Here is a 9,253-nt window from a genome sequence, read left to right on the forward strand (position 1 = left end):
TAATGAATGGCACAATTATGGTTTAATTAGAAGCATATGAGTAAAACAACTGAGAGCCTGTCAGAATCCTTAGAAATGACATATCACAAAATTGCTCAGATGTAAAATCATCATTTAAAATAGTATAAACTTATTTCAAGAGGCATCTTTTCAAAACAGTATAACCACTTAAAAAAACCAAACTCTTTCTTTGTTATAGCTTTACCAACAACAACACCCCCCTTTTTCTGGGGGGAACAACCTGTCAGGTGCGTTAAAATACTATTTTTGTTGTGTTCAGTTTACAAAGAACATTATATGTAAATGTTCCAAGCCAGGAAGCAGCTTCTATGGAGACATTTTCCATCTGCTGCCTCTTCTCTCTCCCCCCCCCCCCCCCAAATATATTCACTCTTTCCCCCAAATGGGTTTCAAAGCAGTCATATTATGGCACTTTACTGGAGTGCTGTAAAATCTGGCTCCTACTCCAAAGAATGTAATGGTAATATCAAAACTTGTTATATTTTTCACAGATCCACCATTTTTTGTCATTAAAGAGACATTTCCATTGTTGTCAAACTCAAATCAACAGATATTTTATTTTGTGCATTATTATGAAACATGCACCTTAAAATATTTCTAAGGTCATCTTTGTTGCAGAAAGCATGACAAAGACACTTGCAGTCCCTGTGACCATGAAGATGTATGCTAAACAAAGCTTGTTAGTCTTGAAGTTTTAAGGAGAATTTTTGTTGTATTTTCAAGACTGAAGTGATGCTTACCAAAGTTCTATCGAGTTGGATTCCCCCCTAAACTGTTGGGTGTCCGAGATAATTGATCTTGCTGGAAATACAGAATGCTCTTCACAGGCCTAGGTAGCATCTAGCTACCAAGGTTTGCTCTCCTTCTAGTGTCCTAGGCAGATCTAAGCCAAGGTATGGAAGCATATGGCTTCCAGTGCTTTTTTTGAGACCACCAGACCCCAAAGTCTCTAAAGCCTTCACAAAACATTAGGTGGAAGGGAGTTGCCCCAGATCAGTACAGTACCACTCAGGAGTTCCAATGAAATACTAGAGAAGCACCTTTTCACAAAGAAAAAAGAACACACAAACAGGAGAAAGTGATGAATAATCTAGGTATTGTGCCTGGCTATGGTTTTGGTCAGTTTGGTTGATTCTGGAGGAGTGTGTCCTGCCATTGGATGCAGGAATGAAAATTGGCCTCCACATTATTCATGGTTGCCCAAATTGCTCTGTGGTCTTAGATGTCATGAGTTTAACATTATCTGAGAAAGGGGTGTACATTTATAGTCTGGATCTATGATACCTGGAAACAGGATTTTTCTTTAGGCTGGGAACATCCTGCAAACCAGTGGTTCTCTGTCAAGAGTCAGACGCCAATTTGAGAGCAAAACAGAGTTTATTCAAGATATAGCCCAAAAAATAGGCACAAACACAAAAGATGGCTTTAAACAATTAACTTTCAGTGTTTAAAGGCAGTCCAAACAAAAATGTATCAAAAAGTATGCTTTAGCAACCAAACCGGATTTATCCAAGCAAATAGTTTAGATAAAACAAAAGGTGCTTCAATTCAGCTCTAAACAAACTAAATTGGCTTGGAAAGGCAGCCAAAACAAAACGAAGACTTGGAAACTTCCCAAAAAACTCCCAAAAGTCATAAGCACAAGGCTCTAAACAGAAACTAAAACCGGGCTTGCAAACAGAGTCAGAGCCAGTGCAAAAGGGAAGGGATGGTTCCAAATCCTTTCTGTTGCAAGCAAGCAGGCTTTGGAGATTTAAAGGGGCAGTGCACAAAAGACGTCGTCAACCAGTCCGGAGTCAAAATAGCAGGAACAGCAGCAAACTGCTTCAGGAGTGCAGGTAATGCCAGAAGCTCAAGGCACAAGGCGAAGAGACGTCGTCAGATTGATCCAGGGTCAGGGCAGAAGACAGCAGCAGGGTCCAGAAGCAAGCCAGAAGTCAAGAGCCGTGGGTAGACTAATCAGAGGGCAAAGGCAGAAACAGGGTCGAATTCCAGTCCAAGGTCAGAGGCTGTAGTCATCAATCCAAGGTCCACGAATTGGCACAAAGAGCCAAGACAACGAAGGCAACCACAGATCTGAAGCAAAGTCCCAGTCCAGTCTTCTTAACACGTACAGGAATCCCAATGGCGCCCAGCAACACCTTGCCACACGCAAAGTGAAGTGACCAAACACAATTTATCCCAATTCTCCCTGGGTGTCCAAACACCAACACCCAAAGAGCAGGTGACCCAAATCCTTAATCAGAGTCAGAACTCCACACAGCTAAGGCTCGTGGATCAGGTGTGCCTAATTCATCAGAATCCCAATCATCCTGCCCACACCCAACACCATGCACACCTGAGGATCCATCCTCCCTCCTCCAAGCAGACCAAGTGGGATCTGCTTCTGAAGCTACCCAAGGTTCAGCAGTATCCATGGGCCCCAATTCCCCAGGCATCTCCGGTGCCCGTGTCCAGTCAGTGCCCACTTCCTCAGCCACCACCTGTTCACCAGCATCCATTTCTTCCACAAACTCCCCATCTGAATCTTCCTCACAAGACTCCCCATTGAGGTCCTTAATTCTCTTCCTGTACAAATCCTCCAATGAGCCCTCCTCGCGAGGGTTTTTCCTTCCTCTCCTGATTCCACCACCATCATCCACAGTCCTCGAAGGCGCAGTCACAATATTCTCAACCTGTGGGTTCCCAGATGTTTTGGACTTCAACTCCCAGAAATCCTAATAGCTAGTAAACTAGCTGGGATTTCTGGGAGTTGTAGACCAAAACACCTGGGGACCCACAGGTTGAGAACCACTGCTGTAAACCTATAACCAAGGCTTGGAATGAATGACTTCCAAGCGACATAGATAACTGTAATTCCTTGCTTTAAAAGGGGGGGGGGAGAGTATAGAACTCCAATATGCTGATAACGTAGTCTGTGCATATTCAGAGGAAGACATACAGGCAACTTTAAACACCTTTGCAGAAGCATATGAATAGCTTAGCCTCTCACCTAACACTGAGAAAACCAAGGTACTCTACCAGCAGAAACAAACCAATCCTTCTGAAATGCCAGCAATACAACTTAAGGGTGCAATGCTAGAGAATGCTGACTATTTCCGCTACCTTGGCAGCTAAAAAACAACACTGTTTGAGCCCTGCAAGCACAGCATTTTTTTGAAAAAAGAGTGATTGAGGATAGGAACATTTGTATGGACACTAAACTGCTTGTTTATAAAAATATTGTCATGGAGCATCTACAAAGGTCACTCTCAACTTCTGGAACAATTGCATCAAAGTTGCCTCCAAAAAATCCTACAAATCTTTTGGGAAGACAGGAGGACAAGTCTTGAAGCTGTAGGATTTGCCAGAGGACCTATTCAGCCGCATTTAAGCCGCAGTTAAGAAGGTTATGGTAATGCTCTTTCCAACGAAGTGCAATTGATTTTTTATCCATCAGGAGCTTGGTTCCATCTGATGAATGCAGAGGGACATCTGCAAGGTGTTGGATTTCTTGAGCCTCTTTTGTCCATCACATGTGCTTGAGTTCTCTGGTCTTTCTTTGGGCTTCAGCTTTTGCACTAGTGTAAATCTTTTTCTTAGCAGCACAGTTGGTGTCTCTCTGCCATGTTTGGAAGGCTTTCCTTTTCTTATCAATTAATTGTTGGATCTCGGTATCATTTTCATCAAACCAGTGTTGGTGTTTTTTAGTTTGGTATCCAATGGTTTCTTCACAGGCTGTGATGATAGAGATCTTCAGTTTATTCCAATGCACCTCAACATCTTCAGGTGTTCTATGGGTAGATGATCCTTGAGTGTTTGGGGAAGGGCTCATTTGGAGGGCTCTTAAAGGGCTTGGATGTTGATTTTATGCCTTATCTTTCTTCCTTGGAGGTTGTGTTTGAGAGCCATCAAGATGGCCATCATGTATCGAATTAACCTGTGGTCTGTCTAGCAGTCATCAGCATTTGTCATGACTCTTGTGAGAAGCACATTTTGGTGGTCTCTGGCCCAAATAATTACATAGTCTAAGACAGGGGTCCCCAAACTTTTTAAACAGGGGGCTAGTTCACGGTCCCTCAGACCATTGGAGGGCCGGACTATAGTTTTTTAAAATCTATGAACAAATTCCCATGCACACTGCACATATTTCATTTTGAAGTAAAAAACAAAAAATGGGAACAAATACAGCCTCAATGTTAATAATAATCATAATAAAAATAATAAAGAGGGTTGGAAGAGACCCCTTGAGCCATTTAGTCCAACCCCCTTTTGCCTTTGTGCACCAAAAGCACAAGCAAAGCACCCTTGACAGATGTCCACCCAGCCTCAATGTTGTTAATAATAATAATAATAATAATAATAATAATAATAATAATAAAAAATCATACAGTCCTAAATGCTTGGGAAGTGTGATTTTTGTAATACGAAATCCAGCATATATATCTCATTTGCTGTGTTATACTGTGTCCTTCTGTCAATAATAATAATAATAATAATAATAATAATAATAATAAAGAGGGTTGGAAGAGACCCCTTAGGCCATTTAGTCCAACCCCTTTCTGCCTCTGCACCAAAAGCACTAGCAAAGCACCCCTTAATAATTAATAAAATAATAATTAAAATACCATTATAAACAAGCAAAGCTTTGGAAGGCGTGCACCAGGTGAGGGAGGAGGTGGGAAAGGCGCACGCTTTTCCCTCCTCCCTTGCGTTGCATGCGCCTTCCTCGGTGGAGGAGGAGGGAACTGCTGCCACGGGGCCGGATAAATGGCTTTGATGGGCCGCATGTGGCCCCTGGGCCTTAGTTTGGGGACCCCTGGTCTAAGAAGTGCCAATGCTTTGATCAGGGATGCTCCCATGATGTCTTCAGTTTGCTTTTCTGGCAGAAGAGCGTACCTTGGCCATTTCCGCTACCTTGGCAGCCACCTCTCCACAAAATTCAACTTTGACACTGAAATACAACACTGCCTGAGCTCTGTGAGCGCAGTATTTTTATGAATGAAGCAGAGAGTGTTTAGGGATTAGGGCATTCATAGGGAGACCAAGATGTTTGTTTATAAAGCTATTGTCCTTTCAACCCTGTTATACAGTAAATCAGTCAGTCAGTCAGTCAGTAGTCTTTATTTTGGTCAATAACCTTTGCTGAAGTCAACTGGGATTAAATAAGGACCCTATTATACCCCTGTGAAATGTGGACCATCTGCAAACGTCACTCTCTACTTCTGGAATGATTCTATCAGTGTAGCCTCCGAAAAATCTCTTGGGAAGACAGGCAGACAAATGTCAGCATTCTGGAAAAAGCAAACATCAACATCATTGACATGATGATCCACCATCATTAACCCCGCTGGACTGGCCATGTTGCCCAAATGTCTGATCACCGTCTCCCAAAGCAGTTACTCCACTCCCTACTCAAGAATGGAAAATGAAATGTTGGTGGACAGGAAAAGAGATTTAAAGATGGTCTTAAAGCTAACCTTAATAACTATGGCATAGACACTGAAAACTGGGAAGCCCTGGCCCTAAGCGCTCTAGCTGGAGGTCAGCTGTGACTAGCAGTGCTGTGGAATTTGAAGAGGCACAAATGGAGGGTGAAAGGGAGAAACGTGCCAAGAGGAAGAAGCATCAAGTCAACCCTGATTAGGACTGCCTTCCACCTGGAAACTGATGCCCTCACTGTGGAAGAACATGTGGGTCAAGAATAGGGCTCTACGGACACCTACGTATCCACTGTCAAAACCCTATACTTGGAAGGCACTCATACTTGGCCATGGAGGATTGCCAATGATGATGGTGATGATGAGACTGCACTGCCCTATAATCCAATTCAAAGCAGATCATCTGAATTTTATATGGCAGTGTAGATGGGGCCTCTGCCTCAGAGTGAATTTATGTGGTAAAGAGTTTGAGCCCCATGACTCAATGCTGTGGAATCCTGGGATCTGTAGTTTGGTGGGGCACTATCACTCTAGCAGAGGTTAAAAACTTGGTAAAACTACAGCTCCCATAATAATAATAATAATAATAATAATAATAATAATAATAATAATAATAATAATACTTTATTTATATTTCGCCCTATCTCTCCAAAGAGTCTGTCAAGGACAGAACGCCACAAGATCGAAGATAACAGAGTTTATTGGATAACAGAACTCAAAATGCCCGTAAAATACAAGGGCCAGGCAGTATTAGCCTTTAAAAGCAAAAAGGGGCAAGGAAAAACGTTCAAAAGATAAACCGGATTAAACCGGAGTTTAATCCGGGTAAAAACAAAACAGCTTGCTTCAGCCTGGGGATAAACAAAACAGAAGCCGGGGAACAAAGTGTTCAAAAGAATGCAATTAATTGGCAGCAGATTCCTCTCTGCTGCCAGCACTGTGCTTTGAGTAACTTGAGTCACTCCTCCACACAGCAGGCAAGATTTCCAATACACACAGATCAGCCGAGGATTGAAGCAGTAGAGTAGACCCAGTTCCTTTCCGTAGTTCAAGCCAGAAGCAGACGTTTGTAGTTTCACCAAGTCCGAGTAGGGGGAAGTCAAGCTGTGGTCAGTTCAGTCCGAAATCCAAAGCAGGAGATGGCGTCCGTCAAGAAGACGACGGAAGGTCAAAGCTAATGAGATTAAGCACAAGTTTGCACAAACAAAAGCCCACACAATTCCTCCCGCCGTCTGACCCCAAATTCCAAAACAACTTACGTATCAGCACACGAAAACACACCAGTCTTCAGGAAAGCGTCCCACACAGATCCCAAGCGTTCGTCCAGATTACCTTGCCCAACGCAATTTGCAATTGCTCCCAAGCCTCATTTTATGGCAGTTACAAATCCTCATCACTATCAGCTGCCCTCCTTAACCCGGGCGTTTCCTCATCACTTTCCTCATCAGAGCTGGAACACCTCTGACTACGCCCCACAGCATCCCCAGCTGTGGATCCCGTCCCATCCCTCCAGCTTGTCCATGGGTCTAATCCTGAAGGTCCCCATTCATCTTCCATCCCATCATTGCCAGTGGCACCCAATTCCTCCCTCACCCGAGTCCAATCCATCTCATCCTCCTCCGAGCTAACCAGCCCCTCCTCCATTCTCTCCGTAAACCCCTCAAAAGACTCTTCGTCAGATGGTGCTGCAAAGATATCTCGCAGTCTCTTTCTTTCTCGCTCCTCGAGAGTATCTGACTCTCGAGGAGTCTTACGCCCACGTCTGCCAGTAACAGAGCCATGAGGCTCAATCATAACAGAGACTCAGGGCGAATTCCAACAAATAAAAAAGACAAACATTCAATGCCTCAATACAACAACAAATAAAACATAATAGCACAAAATAACCCAACATATAAAAGCAAATTATAACATAACAGCTAAAATAAACTAAAATGTAACAGATCAGATAAATTATATCTAACATAAAACATAAGCATCAAGCATCAGCATCAATTTACAGGAGCCAACGATGTTTCACTAAAATATGTAATTTAAGTTGTTAACTGGGCTAATAGGATCTACAGAGCCCAAATACAGTGACAGTTTCCAATGAGAGGTAAAGAAGCAGTGTATTACCATCTAATCCTCCTCCACTGGAAGCCCCTTCAGCTCCTTCACTTATAACACATCTTTGGGACTGCGATAGTTCTATTAGTGATTTCTGTTTCTACTATGCAAAGAGATCTTATTGCTCTGTAGAGACTGAAAGTGTATCTATATCAGGCATGGGTAAACTTTGGGCCTCCAGGTGTTTTGGACTTCAATTCCCAACAGCCTACTGGCTGTTAGGAATTGTGGAATTCAAAGTCCAAAACACCTGGAGGACCAAAGTTTGCCCATGCCTGGTCTACATACACAGTAGAATGAATGCAGTGTGACACTACTTTAGTTGCTTTGGCTCAGTGCTGCGGAATCCAGGGAGTGTTATTGAAGGTTTTCATGGCCGGAATCACTGGATTGCTGTGAGTTTTCCAGGCTGTATGGCTATGTTCCAGAAGCATTCTCTCCTGATGTTTCACCCACATCTATGGCAGGCATCCTCAGAGGCTGTGAGGTATATTGGAAACCAGGCAAGGGAGATTTATATATCTGTGGAAGGTCCAGGGTGGGAGAAAGAACTCTTGTCTGTTGAAGACAGGTGTGAATCTTGATCAGCATTGAAAATATAATAATAATAACAATTTTTGTACCCCCCTCCATCTCCCCAAAGGGACTCAGGAGAGCTTACATATGGCACAAAGTGCCTAAAACAACGCATAAAATAAACACACAATAGAATACAAAATAAAACCACTAGTATATAAAACAACAATTTGAACTCGGTTTGAAAAGCCTTGCAGCTTCAAAGCCTGGCTGACTCCTGCCTGGGGGAATCCTCTCACGCTGGACCTTCCACAGATTCCTTATGTAATGTAATGTAATGTAATATTTTAAATGTTTAATTTTCAACAATGTTTTTATGTCTGTTTTAATTTTAATAATTTTATTCATGTCTGTGTTTCATGCCCAAGGCACTTCACAGGTGCCGTTTGTAAGCCACCTTGAGTCCCCCTCAAGAGAAAGAGAGAAAGGCAGGATATGAATATTGTAAACAAACAAATAAATAAATAAATATGTCTGGTTTTATTCTAATTTAATTTAATTTTTTTGTTGTATATGTTTTAGGAGCCCCGGTGGCGAAGTGCGTTAAACCACTGAGCTGGAGACCGAAAGGTCCCAGGCTCAAATCCCGGGAGCGGCGTGAGCGTGTTAGCTCCAGCTCCTGCCAACCTAGCAGTTCGAAAACATGCCAATGTGAGTAGATCAATAGGTACTTCTCCGGTGGGAAGGTAACGGCGCTCCATGCAGTCATACCGGCCACATGACCTTGGATGTGTCTACGGACAACGCCGGCTCTTCAGCTTAGAAATGGAGATGAGCCCCAACCTCCAGAGTCAGACATGACTGGACTTAAGGTCAGGGGAAACCTTTACCTTTTACTATATGTTTTTAAGGCATTGCATGATTGCCGCCTTGAGTATGTAAGACGCCTTGAGTCCCCTTCGGGCTAGAGAAAGGCAGGGTATAAATAGAGTAAATAAAATAAATAAATAAGTGGGCGAAACGTCAGGAGAGAATGCTTCTGGACCTTGGCCATACAGCCTGGAGAACTCACAGCAACCCAATCCAGGGAGTTTTAGCCTTCTCCGCCAAAGAGTGGTTTTGCCTCTTCAAAACCCAAATACCATGGTTCCATGCCATTGAGACATAGAAATTAAAGTGCTGTCAGA

This window comes from Anolis carolinensis, chromosome 1 (assembly GCF_035594765.1).
Source record: "Anolis carolinensis isolate JA03-04 chromosome 1, rAnoCar3.1.pri, whole genome shotgun sequence".
Taxonomy (NCBI): Eukaryota; Metazoa; Chordata; class Lepidosauria; order Squamata; family Dactyloidae; genus Anolis; species Anolis carolinensis.